Genomic DNA, 15,341 nt, shown 5'->3' with positions numbered 1-15,341 from the left:
TGAAACTTCAAAGCCCACCCCTACTGACACACCTCCTCTAACAAGGACATACCTTCTAATCCTTCCTAAACAGCTCCATTAACCAGGGCCCAAACATTCAGATGTATGAGCCTATGGGGTCAGTCTCATTCACACCTCCACAGTTGGGATTATGGTATGCTCACCTAGCCATGTCTTTGTGTGTCTCTACAGTCCCTCTCTAGTACGACACCCTCAGCTAGGACTTCTTCACTGTCCCTCTCCAGACAGTATTAGGAATACGATGACTAGAGGAGTTATCAATATGTGTGCCAGTCATGTGGAGTGGCCTAGATGTGAACAGAGATTACGAAATAAAGAAAAATACTAACTGGAGAACCAAGGCGGTAGGTAGGTATATGGGTGTGTTCTGTGCTATTAATCCAACATTTATGCTTATTAAAACTTTTATTTTTATTTTTTGGTGCTGAGGGCACTAGGGACCACACCCAGGGCTCTGGCATACCAGGTTAACATTCCAGCACTGAGCTACATCCTCGAACCTTTAATAGTGAGATATTGAGGGAGGAGGGGGAAGACATGGCTCAGCAGCTAAGAGCATGAACTGCTCTTCCAGAGGATCTGAGTTCAGTTCCCAAGAACCTTCATTGGGCAGCTCATAACCTTCATTGGGCAGCTTATAACCTTCTTTAAATCAGCTATACAGGATCCAGCACCCCCTTCTGGCTTCCCAGGCACTGCACTCATACACACCTCCTTAACATATACATATACTTTAAAAGATTTTTTTGAGTTATTTAATTTAATTTTGTGTCTGTGGATGTTTTGCCTAAACACATGTATATGCATTGTGTGTGTGCCCGGTTCCTGTGGTGCCAGAAAAGAGCATCAGGTCCCCTGGCCCTGGAGTTATGGATAGTTGTGAGCTACCATGTGGAGCCTGGGAAACAAACCCAGGGCCTGGGAAAGAACAGTCAGAACTCTTCACTGCTGCGCCATCTCTCCAGCCCCCACATAACATATACACATAATTTAAAATGAAACCCTTCTTTGCCAGGCAGTGGTGGCATATGCCTTTAATCCCAGCACTTGGGAAGCAGAGCAAGCAGATCTCTGTGAGTTCCATGCCAGCCTGGTCTACAGAGCTAGTTCCAGAAAAGCCAGGACTACACAGAGAAACCCTGCCTCAAACATACACACACACACACACACACACACACACACACACACACACACATTAAAATCCTTTTCAAGAGATGCCAGTAGAAGAAAGAACACTTAGGTTTGCTTTTGAGCCTCACACAGTAGCAAATGTTTGTCCTCCTGGACACTTGAGAGCCTGAAGCAGGAGGATTGCTTGAGGCCAAGATTTTGGGGCCATCATAGGCAACAACCCCTCACACACACCACAAAGACGGTGTCTTTCTATAGTCTGCGAATAGTTTTGTTGAGTTAGTTCTCGCTTTTCCTGTTGTTACCACTGCAATCAAATCTTCTGCTGTCTTCTAATTCATTTCTGTTTTAAAAATGTGAAGGCTACCGGCTTCTGCATGTTGTATTTTTTGGTGTTCGGACTTGAACCTATAGTCTTGTGCCTGCAAAACCCTCGCTGCACCACCGAGCGACACCCCCAGCACGGTTTGTGTATTTCTCACTTTTGTGCCCAGCCCTTTTATTGAGTTTGTAGTATTTGCAGTGGTTTTCCACTTGGCTGCGCCACCACCTCCCAGCCACGTAATGACAGCTGCATTTTTTTCCAACCTGTACACGTCTTGTTGTTTTCTCTTATCTAATTGCATTGGCTGTTATCTTCTGTTCAGTGAGAGTGCTGGTAGGGGTTGGTTATTTTTGTTTGTTTGTTTTGACGTAGCCCTGACTAGTATGGAGATCCTCCTCCTCTCATATGCTGGGATTTAAGGTGCATTATCACCACGCCTGGCTTTATTGTGCTTTTAACTTTAATACGAATGCTTAAGTTTTCCCCCAGCATTGTCCAGTGCCCTGTGACTGTCTTAGCCAGTGTTTTGTTGCTGTGAAGAGATGCTATAGATTTAATTAAGGGCTTGCTTACAATTTCAGAGGCTTAGTCCATTATCATCATGGCAGGGAGCATGGCCACATCTAGGCAGACGTGGTGCTGGAGAAGTAATTGACAGCTAGCTACATCCTGGTCCACAGTCAGCAGGAAGAGATGGAGCTTAGACCTGGTGTGGGCTTTTGAATCTCAAAGCCACCCCCAGGGACACACCTCCTCCAACAAAGTCACACCTACTCTAACAATGCCACACCTCCTCATCCTTTTAATCCCTTCAAACAGTTCCATTCCCTGGTGACTAAGCATTCAAATGTATGAACCTATAGGGGCCATTCTTATTCAAACTTCCGTAGACTGTTTTAAGAGTCTCAACCTTACTGGTGAAGCTTTTAAACACTTCAGTGTGAATGCTGCCTCAGCCAGGACCGATAGGCAGTCACGGGATCAAATCCAAGCTCTGTGTGACCTTTGAGGTGTGTGATGTTGGGTCGACCTCCTCTCCCTGAACTTCCAGGTTTTTTAGAAAATTTATGCAGGCACCGAAGTTGATGTCTGGTCAGTCCAGTGAGGCTGTTCTCATTTACAACCATAGTGTGGTGACAGGGTAGGGCCTGGGAATCTGCATTGCTAACCAGCCTCTCTGCCTGGCTGAGTAGGTGAGTTGTTGGGATATCCCTCGTGCAGACTAAGGTGTCTGTGGCGGTGGGAGAGCCACCGTCATTGCCGGTAAGTGGGAGAGAAAAGATGGAGCTGGGAGGCGGGCTGTTTGCAGAGGGTAAGTATTACATCTGCACCTGAAACATGGATCAATGTTTGAAGAAAGCCAATCAGGACACAAGAGTAAATAAAATGGGGGAGGGAGGTGAAGGAATGCTGAGGTTGGCAAGGATCCTAGGCTGTGCACCATCTGGTGTCTCAGTCCCCTTGACAACATCTTTTCCCCGTGCGCTGAGCCTTGCTGTGCTGAAAGAAGCCCTTGCTGTCGCTACTGAAGCAGACCCTGGAGCCATGTCCACCCACGCCTCCTCCAGCTCCCACCCTCTCCCTAATCCTACAGGTTTTTCTTTTCCTGATTTAGACATGATTCACTTTCATTTTCTACGCTCCTTTTAGGGCCCTTGTCACAGAAAAGACTTGTCTGGTCTTGGCTCGTACGTCTTGATCAGGCTACCACAGGGTGTTATCCCTCCCCACCCATCCACCTCCCACGTCTGCACCGGGAATTGCACCTACAGCCTTGCACGTGCTGGCAAGTTCTCCACCTCTGAGCTCCATTCCCGGCTTCTTTCCTTTTCGTTTGGAGACATGGTCTTACTAAGTTGGTCCAGGTGGACTTAAATTTAATTCAAAAGCAGGCAGATCTTGAACCTGTGGACCCTCTGACCCAGGCTCCCCACTAGCTGGGACCACAGGCCTGCGTCACCAGGCCTGGACCAGTCAAGAGTTGTTACTATGAAGTCCTAGCACTCTGTGGATAGAACACAAGGTTCACACCCAGGAGTGGGGAAGCCCCACATTCAGTAGGAAAGCCTTACTCCTTTATTTTCACTAACCTTGTATAGCACTCAGCATCTCTTCCCCCTAGGGCGAAAGGAACGGATATTAGCTGTCGCCGTAGCATCAACAGCTAGTGACTTTGTCACTATGGGAACTGCAGAGTCTTCATCTCATCCTAAAGTGCTTTCTGCAGGTGGCCCAGAACACCACACACATATACTGCCGCTTTAAAGCTGGCTGTTATCAGGCCAGCTGCTGGATTCTGTTACTCATTAGCCTCGTAAAGAAGTGGGGCCCTGTGGTTTGGATGGGAATTGTTCCCCATGGGCTCACGTGTTTGGACAGTTGGCCTCCAACCAGTGGCACTGTTTGGGAAGACTGTGGAACCTTTAGGAAATGAGAGCCTTGCTGGACGCACTGGCTAGTTTTATGTCAATTTGGCACAAGCTGGAGTCGCTAGAGAGGGAGCTTCACTTTGGAAAGTGTCTCCATAAGACCAGGCTGTAGGCAAGCCTGTAGGGGCATTTTCTTAGTGATTGATGTGGGAGGACCCAGTCCATTGTGGATAGGGCCACCCCAGGCAAGGGGTCCTGGGTTCTGTAAGAAAGCAAGCCATGGGGAGAGACCCAGTAAGCAGCGCCCCTCCATGTCCGCTGCGTCAGTTTCTGTCTCCTGGTTCTTGCTTGTTTGGGTTCCTTTCCTGACTTCCTTCAATGTTGGACTAAGATGTTGAAGTGCAAACCAAATAAACCCTTTGAAGTGCAAACCAAACAAACCCTTTCCTCCCCAAGTTACTTTGGTCATGGTTTTTCATCAAAGCAATAGAAACCCTAAGACACTGGAGGAAGCAGGTCACTGGGGGTGGGCCTTCTGGCCTTATTAGACCAACCCCACTTCCTCTCTGCTTCCTGATGGATCCCTCTGCTTCCTGAATGTGGTTGCAATGTGATCAGCCAGTCTCCTGCTCCTGCCCCATGCCTTCCCGACTCCTGCCATGTTGTCCCTGCCAAGATGGGCTGTACCCCTTGGAACTGTAAGCCACAGTAAACCTCTTCTCCCTCAGATTGCTTTTCAGGGTGTCTTATCACATAACAAGAAAGACACACATGTAGGGCCCGGAGGTGGTTGCACACTTTCCTAGCATGTATGAGGCCATGGATTCGATGCCTTAGCACCACAAAATGAAATTAAGCATATTTAGTCATATGTCCTACTTTAAAAAGATATTTTTAGAAATTGTATTTCACTATAATGGGTTTCCTGCTGCCATCTTAAAATAAATGCAGTTGAAAACTATTCTGGTATGTCTACAGCCTCACCATACTACCAGAGTCTGCAGTGTGTGTGTGTGTGTGTGTGTGTGTGTGTGTGTGTGAGAGAGAGAGAGAGAGAGAGAGAGAGAGAGAGAGAGAGAGAGAGAACCTGGTCTTTGATGATCTTCATATCCCATCATCCTTGCCAAAGACTGGCTTACACTGTGTCCTGTGACCAGGAGAGGTGAGAGAGAACATTGATTTCTTATGGAAAAGGTTTTTTTTTAATACTTCAAAGGAGGCAGAAGAAAGCATTCTTCCTTCCTCTGTTTCTCGACGTCTAAGCACTGGTGGGCATAATTTCTTCCCATTTTGGGTCTCCCCTAGGAGAGCAGCTGAGCCCCTTGACAGGCAGAGATGACTGATGAGAAACTCCGAGTCGTTGAGGGCTCCTGGAGCTCGTGGCTTAGCCAGAAGCAGACACAACCTATCTCTGGACTTCTGCTACTACCAACAAACCCCTGATACTCAAGGTCATTTAGGTCAGATGTCTATTACTTGTAGCCAAGAGAACCTTCTGGAATCCACCCTAGTAGGGATCTGGCTACCAGATCCCTACTTTTCTTTTTAGGATTCACTTACTTTATGTTATTTGAGTGTTGTTTCCTGTGTGTGTGTGTATGTGCGCCACAGGCACACCTGGTACCTGTGGAGATTACAGAAGAGACTATCAAATCCTCTGGAACTGGTGTGTGTTAGTCAGATTTTCTAGAGGAACAGAACTTATAGAATGAATATATATGGATTTATTAGAATGGCTTATACCCTGCGGTCCAGCTAATCCAACAATGCCTTCTACTAATAGAAGACCCAAGAATCCAATAGTTTTTCAGTCTATAAGATTGGATCCCTCAGCTGGTCTTCAGTATACAGCAGAATCCCGAAGAAGTAGGCGCTAATGCCAATGAAGGAAGGGACTTTGCAGTGAGAGCAAGAGCCAGCAGGCAAAGAGGGTGAGCTTCCTTCTTCCTTGTCCTTTATATAGGCTGCCAGCAGAGGGTGTGGCCCAGATTAAAGGTGGATTTTTCCACCTCAAAAGAATCTTGATTAAAGTCACATCTTCCCATCTGAGAAGATCCAGGTTAAAAGTGGGTCTTCCCGCCTCAAACAATTTAATGAAGAAAAACATCCCTCACTGGTGTACCCAGCCCTTTTGGTTTTAGTTAATTGCAGACATAGTTAAGTTGGCAAGCGAGAACAGCCATCACACGGAGTTATAGATGGCTGTGCACCACGCGTGCTGAGAACCAAACCTGGAACCTTTGCAAGAACGGCAAGTGCTATTAACCACCGAGCTCTCTCCAGCTGTCCCTCACAATCCATCTTGATTGTGACTGCCACTTTGCCCAGCTGACCCTTGCACGCTTTCCAAACAGAATAAACGAAGTCATTAAGATAGTCAGCTGAGGTTCTCAGCTTCCTATTCCTAGCTGACTCCTAGAGCCATTTCTAGCTGCCATTTGACACAGTCATGGTTTACAGGGAGCCCAGAAACATTCTGGTTGGCTAGGGCTCACCTTGTCTACTTGGGCATACAAACCCCAAACTCCTTCCCACTGTGGGGTGTGAGCTTTGAAGGAACGCTAGCCCACCTGAACATGTGGCTCTGGCAGGCCTTGCCCTTCTCCCTGATTTCCTCTGTCTTCCCAAAAACTTAGATTACATTCCAGAAGCTAGCCCCCAAGACCTATTCCCTTCTTTGGCCTTTGGCTCACCTAATTAACATGCCCAATTAAAACTAAACACCTCATCCTAACACGGGGTTTGCCCTTGTACCATTATAAACCACTATTTTCCTATGTGCCAGGTCTGTCTCCTCTCTATCAAGAGGCAGTCTTTTGTACAGCCCCCCCCCCCCCGGGACAAATATTCCCATCCCCCTTCTCCCTCTTCCTCTCTCTCCCGTCTTTGTCTCTTATTCCCTGACCACTGTCCCTCTGGGGCAAATAAATCTCCTTTGTGCCGAGAACTTGATCTTGGGGGTCCCGAGCCGGTACTTTTCCTTTCTAGCTTGTTCCGTTTACCTTCCGTTGTTCACTGACATACTGCCTAAGGTGCCGTGCTGGACTGCCCCCTCCCTCCGTGGTCTCGCAGCACCTCCTGCCTTGGCCTCTCCACGGTTTCTAAGACATCCACCACACTACTCTTCCCAGAGGTGATTCACTATTGCTGCCTGCGGTGACAGAGAAACACAAGCCAGCCCTTCTGCCATTAGGATTGGTCTGCTCTCCCCTCCAGTGACCTCCATAGACCTGGTTTGAAGCCTTGATCCTTCCCTACTGTGTGTCAGGCTAGGTCACTGGTTCTCAAATTACAGCATGTGTCAGAATCATGCTAACACTGGCGAACAGTAGCTTGTTAAAATGCAAATTACCGGGGCACCATCCAGCAGGATGGGAGCAGGTCATAAAAATTTGCATTTCTTTAAAAATTCCCTTTTGCTGCTGCTCTTCCCAGTGCTGCCTGTGGCCACCACCACTCTTCAGAATCAGTGGTCTAGGGTCTAGGGTGGTCCCACACATTTGGACACACTCACACCTTCTAGAACTGCAATCACAACTCAGCCATCACCTCTTCAACATTGACAGCATGCTCCTCTTGTCACAGCCCCAAGCTGGGGACAGTTCTTATACTGCTGCACTGTATCTCAGCTAAAACCCCAAATCCTGTGGCTCCTGAGCTCTCTTCCCGTCTGTAAGCGGGAAGCAGAAGCAGAAGCAGCACTTGGTGCTTACGGCATGCTGTGTGTCTCTGTGACTGATGCCTTTTAATCCGCACATTACCTTGAAACAGGCAGCGGTCTCTTTCTGGAAAGACCGATAGCCGGACGAAAATAAAGAATAGTAAGCCGGAAGAGGGATGGGCGGATGGCTCAGTGGACAAAGTGCTGGCCATGCTAGCAGGACGGACATCCCGAATCCCAGCACTGATGTAAAGCTGGCCGTGTGATCTTGGCGTTTCTATGGTGAAATGGAAAGCAGACACAGGAGGCTTGGCATCCAGCTAGCTTGGCCACGGCAGCAGGCAACAAATAAGGAGGAAGGTGAGGACTCACACTCGAGGCTGCCCTCAGATTCCCACACATGTGCCGTGGCACATGCGTGCCCACACTCATACACATGGGCAGGCACACACATGAATCCACCTGTACATCACACGCACCTATGCATGACACATGCATGTACACACACACACACGTACATGTAAGATACCTATAAGATAGGGCCAGTGAGATGGCTTGGGGGATAATGAGGGCACCTGCTGCCAAGCTCGATGATCTGAATTTGAGCCCTGAAGCCCACACAGTAGGAAGAACTGACTCCTGCGAGTTGTTCCCGAGATTCACATGCTAGTAGGAGTTTGTGCGTCCACACACACACACACTAGATAGATAAACACAAAAGATAAAAACAAGTAATGATAGGAAGACTTTATCAAGATCATTCAGTTAATAAGTAAGAACACACCCAGGATTTGGGTCTGGTTCACAGCAGTCTTGCCTAACACCTGCTAAACAGCAGTCCTGGAGGCTCAGGGTGGCCTCCAACCTCTTCCCTCTCTTGGCCGAAAGGTCATTGTAGGTGGTTTTCGCCCCCACACCCTGGGTTTCTGAGCCCACTGTCCCCCTTGTCTGTCACCCTGCCTGCAGAAGAGGCTCTGCTTGCTCAGTTGCAGTGGCACTTAAAGTGTTAACTGCGGGCATGTTTTAATAAAGGCCTTTTTCTAGGCTATGTCTATATAAATGTTCCAATTTAATATGCAAATGTGCTGCTGGTGATTTGGGGTGCAGTGGGCCCGTATTGTTCATGTTGCCGTTGTGTTGACTTAGCCCATAGCCTGACGGTTAATAATTTAGCAGGCAACTTTATTTTTTAATATCCTTGTTCCTCGAGTCTCATCCTTTTCCACAGTGAGGGACACAGGCCTGCGTGAAGTTTTGCTTTAAAGAACAAACAATTCTTGAGTAAGAATTCCATCCACATGCTGGAGAACTGTTCAGTTCCAGGTCTGCTGCCGTCACAACGGGATTGTTGCTTTCACTGTGGATATATTGAATTACTTAAACCCAAAGTCTGCTTTCTGTTTTATATTTATTTATTATGTATACAATATTCCATCTTTGTCTATGTCTGCAGGCCAGAAGAGGGCACCAGACCCCATTACAGATGGCTGTGAGCCACCATGTGGTTGCTGGGAATCGAACTCAGGACCTTTGGAAGAGCAGGCAATGCTCTTAACCACTGAGCCATCTCTCCAGCCCCCTGCTTTCTGTTTTATACTCTATTTTGCCTAATATTGTTATTGGCATACCAGATTTTTTTAATGTTAGTATTTGTCTGCCTCGAACTCACAGAGACCAGCCTGTCTCTGCCTCCCGAGTTCGGTTTTGAGTTTTTTTTTTTAAGATTTATTTATTTATTGTGTATACAGTATTCTGCCTACACCCATGCTTGCAGGCCAGAAGAGGGCACCAGATCTCATTACAGATGGTTGTGAGCCACCATGTGGTTGCTGGGAATTGAACTCAGGACCTTTAGATGAGCAGGCAGTACTCTTAACCACTGAGCCATGTCTCCAGTACCCTGGTTTTGAGTTCTTTAGAAAACATGTTGGATGTGGTGGCACACACCTCCAGATCTCTAATTCCTGCACTCAGGAGGCAGAGGCAAGTGGAGCCATTCCAGGCACAGCCAGAGTTCCAGGACAGCCAGAGCTGTATAGTGAAACCCGGTTCTGAAAAAAGAAATCCTTGCTATTTATGTGTATGTTCATGTGTCAGCACGTTAGTACATGCAGGTGCACGTGTCAGCACATTCGTGTGTGCATGGGCATTTGCATGCCCATGGAGGCCATGAGGGCATTAGAGTCTCTGGGGCTGGAGGTACAGGCAGCTATGAGTCCCCCAGTGTGGTTCTTGGAATCACATTCCAGGCCTGTGCAAGAACAGCAAGAGCTCTCTTATCCACTGAGCCATCTCTCCAGACACTTGGAAACTTCTTATAATAATGATTATTATTATTGACATTATTATTATTTTATGGGCACAGCTGTTTGCCTGCATATGTGTCGGAATACCACTTTTGTGGCCGGCTCCCTACGGAGGGCGGAATAGGGTGTTGGACCTCCTGAACCTGGAGTTATAAACTGTTGTGAGCCAAGACAATCCTCTGAGTGGAGCAGCCAGTGCTCTTAACCACAGAGCCATCTCTCCAGTTTACTCATTTTAATTTTTAACATAGTTGACTAAGTATAAATTTTTCCAACAACTTTTTTTTTTTTTTCGAGACAGGGTGTCTCTGTGGCTTTGGAGCATGTCCTGGAACTAGCTCTGTAGACCAGGCTGGTCTCGAACTCACAGAGATCCGCCTGCCTCTGCCTCCTGAGTGCTGGGATTAAAGGCGTGCGCCACCACCGCCCGGCTTTCTAACAACTTTTACTCCTCGGGAGGAAGACAATCTGTAGCACACGACGTAACCAAATGAAGTCTCTCCCCTCCCCACCCCCATCTTCTTTATTATTATCTACAACTTTAGTTCCAACATTTACCATTAAAATATTTTAATGAGTTGCTGGGTGTGGTGGCACATGCCTTGAATCCCAGCACTTGGGAGGCAGAGGCAGGCAGATCTCTGAGTTCAAAGCTAGCCTCGTCTAGAGAGAGAGAGTTCCAGGACAGCCAGGGCTACACTGAGAAACCCTGTCTTAAAACAACAAAAAACTTTTTTTTTTTTTTAAAAAAAATGTGTGTGAAGTTTTCATACAGTCCAAACTGGTCTTGCTGTAGAGCTGGGAATGACTTTGAATTCTTCTTTTTTTTTTTTTTTTTGTTTTGTTTTGTTTTGTTTTGTTGTTGTTTTGAGATTTTTTGAAACAGGTTTTCTCTGTGTAGCCTTGGTTGTCCTGGAACTCTTTCTCCTGCCTCACCTCTGGAGCACTGGGATTCAAGATGAAAGCTGTGTGTCACCATACCTGGCGACATTGAACTCTTGATCCTCTTGCTTCCAGCTCCCAAGCGTGAGACAGCACACATGAATTACATGGAACTAGAGATCAAACCCAGGCTTTGTGAGTGCCAGGCTAATATTCTAGCATCTGAGCTAAGGCACACTCCTAGAATATATAGTGGTCAGGAATAGAGGTCTATGGGGGAGTGTGTATCTACAGTGCACAAGAGCCTCGATTTAATCCCCAGCCTTACATAAATAAATAAAAACAATTGGATATGTAATCAGAAATTAGATTTACCAGTATATCTGGCTAACTTTTATCATCTTTTCAGCAAAGTTGTTGTTGGTAGACTAGTCTACAGCCTCTGAAAATGCTTGTGACATATTCTCCACTTTCAAAGTTCACTTAGTATATATGAAGTAAACTAATAGACTCTCCTCACTGGGCATGCTCAAAATATGACTTTTCTGTAGGCCATCCAATGCTGCAAAGGAAGAATCCACTGAGTCACGTGTGGTGGTACACACTTTTAACCCCAGCACTTGGGAAACTGAAGCAGAGGGGCCTCTGTGACAAGACAAGCCAGGTCTCAAAAACCAAAACAATGCTGGGTGCTTGTGGCGTACACCTTTAATCTCAGCACTCGAGAGGTAGAGGCAGGCAGATCTCTGTGAGTTCGAGGCTAGCCTGGTCCTCAGAGCAAGTGCCAGGATAGGCTCTAAAACTACACAGAGAAACCCTGTTCCAGAAAAACAAAACAGAAACAAAAACCCAAAAACTAAAAACAACAAAACCCCTGTCATCTTAGCTAGTGCTGCTTTTATAGATATTACATCTATTCTCTTGTAGTCTTTGAGACTTATCTTTAAATATTTATGTATGTGTCTGTCTGTCTCTTAATCCCACTGAATGAAAGTAAAGAGCATTACCCAAATTCTTTTGTCTAATTAAGCACGTTTTATTTTCTGTCAAATTTATCTTTCTAAAGTGGGGCTCAGAAAATTAGCAGCAAACGCAGGAGAAGGTAGGGTTTATATAATCCAAAAGATGTCAAGACTAGGGGGTTCTCAAGGGTGGGATGATTTCCAGAAGAATTTTGGTTACATGGGAACTTGGCTGGACATTTCAAGAACATTTGGTAGAATATTTATCCTATCAGAGTCCATCAAGTTATGAGTTGAACTTCATAGGATGTGGAGCATGTCAAATTCCAAAAACAAGTTAAAGCATGGTCAACTTGAATTCTGTAGCAAACAGAGAAACTTGTTCTGACCTTATAACAAAGCGGCTTCCATCCTCACGATGGAGTCAGGCTGCCTCATCACTGCCCACCTGTCCTTTATTTTTATCTCTCTGTGACACTTTCTAGGTCAGTTCCTTAGACTTTCCGTTCACCAGTTTTCCCTTCAAGTGTGTCTTATTTTAGAGTTTGCCACCTGAATTCACTCCAGCAATCCTTTCTTCTTCCTTTTAGTTTCTCGTTCTTTTCCGCATCAACAGGTAATTACAATTGGTTTTGTTTAATAACTTTTCTTTCTACTTGTTAGTTCTTTTATCTTTGTCAAGATCTAAAGTGGGTTTCAGAATTCTTATTACTTATATTCCCCACAAGTCGACTTATCTCTTGTATTGGCTTCCCTCTTTTTAGAATTATTTGTGCATGTGTGGGTGGGTGGGAGTGCGCATGCGCGCACGCATGCTACAGCACATATATGAAGGGCAGAGGACACCCTGCAGGAGTCTATTTCTCTCCTTCCACCGTGAGAGTCTCAGGGACTGAACTCTGGTCATCAGGATTAGCCACCGGCACCTTTACCCCTGGAGCCATCTTGCTCACCTGGAATTCCCTTACTGTTGGTTTTCTTCATGGCCTCTAGAATTGTATTTGCAGCCTGATTCTGAGGAAGAATAGTTCTGTTCATGTTGTTTCTCTGCACTTGGATAGAGCCAGTCCCTTGAGACCCCAGCTCCAAGTGAAGCTAACTATCAACAGCTCAGGGCTCTTAGCCTTTGGTGAGAAGAGACAGGTCACAGGCCTGATGGCTGAGTCTGGATAGTTGGCCTCGGATGGCCATTGTTCCCTCTGGTGACCTACAGTGTGGTTTCCAGTCCCTGGCCACTGCAGAGTCACAGCCTGCCCTGAGTTTACAAGCTCCATTATCTCTGTGTTTCAGTTTCTTTTTATTTCAAAAAAGGTTTGTCTTGTTTATGAGTGTGATTAGTTATTTTTGTTTTTGTCTGTGTGTGTTTAAAAGATAAAAATTGTCTCTTATTACAGTATTATATAAGTGGAGGACATTTTCCCCATTAGTTCATGGATGGTTATTTTTTAATATCATAGCTACTGAAGTATAACTTACATTCAATAAAAGCCTCAACTGGAGTGCATAACCCAGTGGATTTTGATGACTGCACAGTCACATAATCATCGCTACAACGAAAGGTATTTTCTTTCCTCCTTAAAGCTTTGCTTGCTCCTCTGCAGCCCCCTTCTGCCCCAGACAGCACTGGTCCCTCCCAGCATCAGTTTGCAGGATGGGCTCTGTGCAGCAGCTTCACTGAGCCCCTGGTGAGGACTCCCACACTTCATAGCTTTTGGAATGGTGTTCGGTTGCATGAGGACATGGTTATTCACTTTTGTCTCGATGGACATTTGAAATGTGTCCAGTTTGGGACTGGCAGACATACATGTGCAAGTCTTCGCATGGACATGTTTTCGCTTCCTTTGGGTGAACACTGAAGTGCTGAGTCTATGCTTAACTTCATAGAAACGTCTAGGTTAGCCCAGTATGGTGCGACTCACCTGTAATCCTAGCATTTGGAAGGCAGGAGGACCAAGAGCTCAAGGCCAGCCTTGACTATGTAGGAGCTGAGGCCAGCCTGAGCTACATGGGAGAGAGAAAAAGAAGAGGAAAGAAATTCGCACCCTCTTTCCAAAGCAGCTGCTGCCTCTGCACCCCGGCATTCCGGGTGAGGAGCAGAGGGCATTTTAAAAGCATGAATTCAGTGCCATCATCACTACAAGTGATTTTAGAAATATTTTAGAACGAAATGTCCGGAATGGCGATGAAGGTATTGAGGACGGTCTCCAAGCATCCAGCTTCCAGCTGCACCCCAGTGTCCCCCCCCCCCCCCCCCCCCCCCCCCCCCCCCCCCCCCCCCCCCCCCCCCCCCCCCCCCCCCCCCCCCGCTTGATTAAGAAGTCCATGAATAAAAGATGTGTCACTCACAGACATGGAAGGCTGAGAGCTGGTTCAAGCTTTGGATCTCCTCCATCTCATCCAATCAAAGTAAGTTCAGGGCTCCTGTTTGCTCGTTCCCAAATGGTCACAAGATGCTTTGTTGGGAGCTAGTTGGCATTTCCATCCTGTTACTACAATATCTCCCCTGACTTTTACCCTGGATGGTTGCTCTGCTCTCCATGGAGGCCTGTTTCAGCCAGCGGGAAATAGGAAAAGGGGGAGAGAGAAGCATACAGTCCCCCTTCAAGTAGACTGCCTGAAGCTACAGGCCATTCGTGCTTACTCATTGTGGGTCAGAATTTACTCCTATGGCCACACCTAGCTGCAAGAGAAGCTGAGTGACGATGAGGCCTTCATTCTGACCAGCTGAGCAACTCGATGGATAGATACCAGGACGCTTTTATTTAGATGAGGTTAGGGATAGGTTCCTGATAGTCTACCTCAAGCCTGATTCTAACCTGAAGGCTTCCATGCATACTGAGAAAGTCAGGCTGATGCCCAAGGAGGGGGTTTGCCAGTACCCCCTGCCCTTGAACACTTGGCTCTCCTAGGGGATTCCTTCTGGAGGTTATCTGCTACCAAGGGTACAGAACAACAGGGGGACTGAATTCAAAGAAGGGGATAGGTGATAGAGTCAGAAGATAGGTCTGCTATTGGGGTGGGGTACAGAGACCTGGGACCCCTGGCTTTTTTTTTTTCAAGACAGGGTTTTTCTGTAGCTTTTGGAGACCGTCCTAGAACTAGTTCTTGTAGACCAGGCTGGCCTCAAACTCACAGAGATCCGCCTGCCTCTGCCTCTCGGGTGCAGGGATTAAAGGCATGTGCCACCACTGCCTGACCACTATTCTTAAATTCCTGTTTAACTCACCAAGCTTTCTGGCCTGCTGAGGGTGCAGCCTCCCCCACTGCAGAATGTCCTCGGGCAAAGCAACCAAACAGGAGGGATAAGGCCTGAGGACTGTGAGCAGGCGAGTAATACCCTTGACACAGCTTTTACACACACGCACACGTGTGTTCCTCTTCTTCACCCTGTTCACTCTGGGCCAATCTTGCCCCTGCTGAACCAGCCTGCCTCCATCTTAAGCTTAAAAGTCATCCTATAGTAAAGATAAATTAAGTTCTTTCCTGTTTGTGATTGAACCTCTGTTTCTCAAGGATTGGGCTACACCCCATATGTAACCTTAACTACAAATGGTCTGTACTGCCTGTTCCAGAAATAGCAATCATGTCTTTGTTTCCAAAAGGTGTTTAAAACCATCCTGCAATCCTACCTTGGTGGGATTATGGTTATATGACCACCGCGTTATGAGTGGCTACATGGTTAAG

This window comes from Alexandromys fortis, unplaced genomic scaffold, assembly GCF_014885135.2.
Source record: "Alexandromys fortis isolate MF-2015 unplaced genomic scaffold, M_Fortis_MF-2015_v1.1 scaffold_27, whole genome shotgun sequence".
Taxonomy (NCBI): Eukaryota; Metazoa; Chordata; class Mammalia; order Rodentia; family Cricetidae; genus Alexandromys; species Alexandromys fortis.
Note: the sequence above shows the minus strand (reverse complement) of the source record.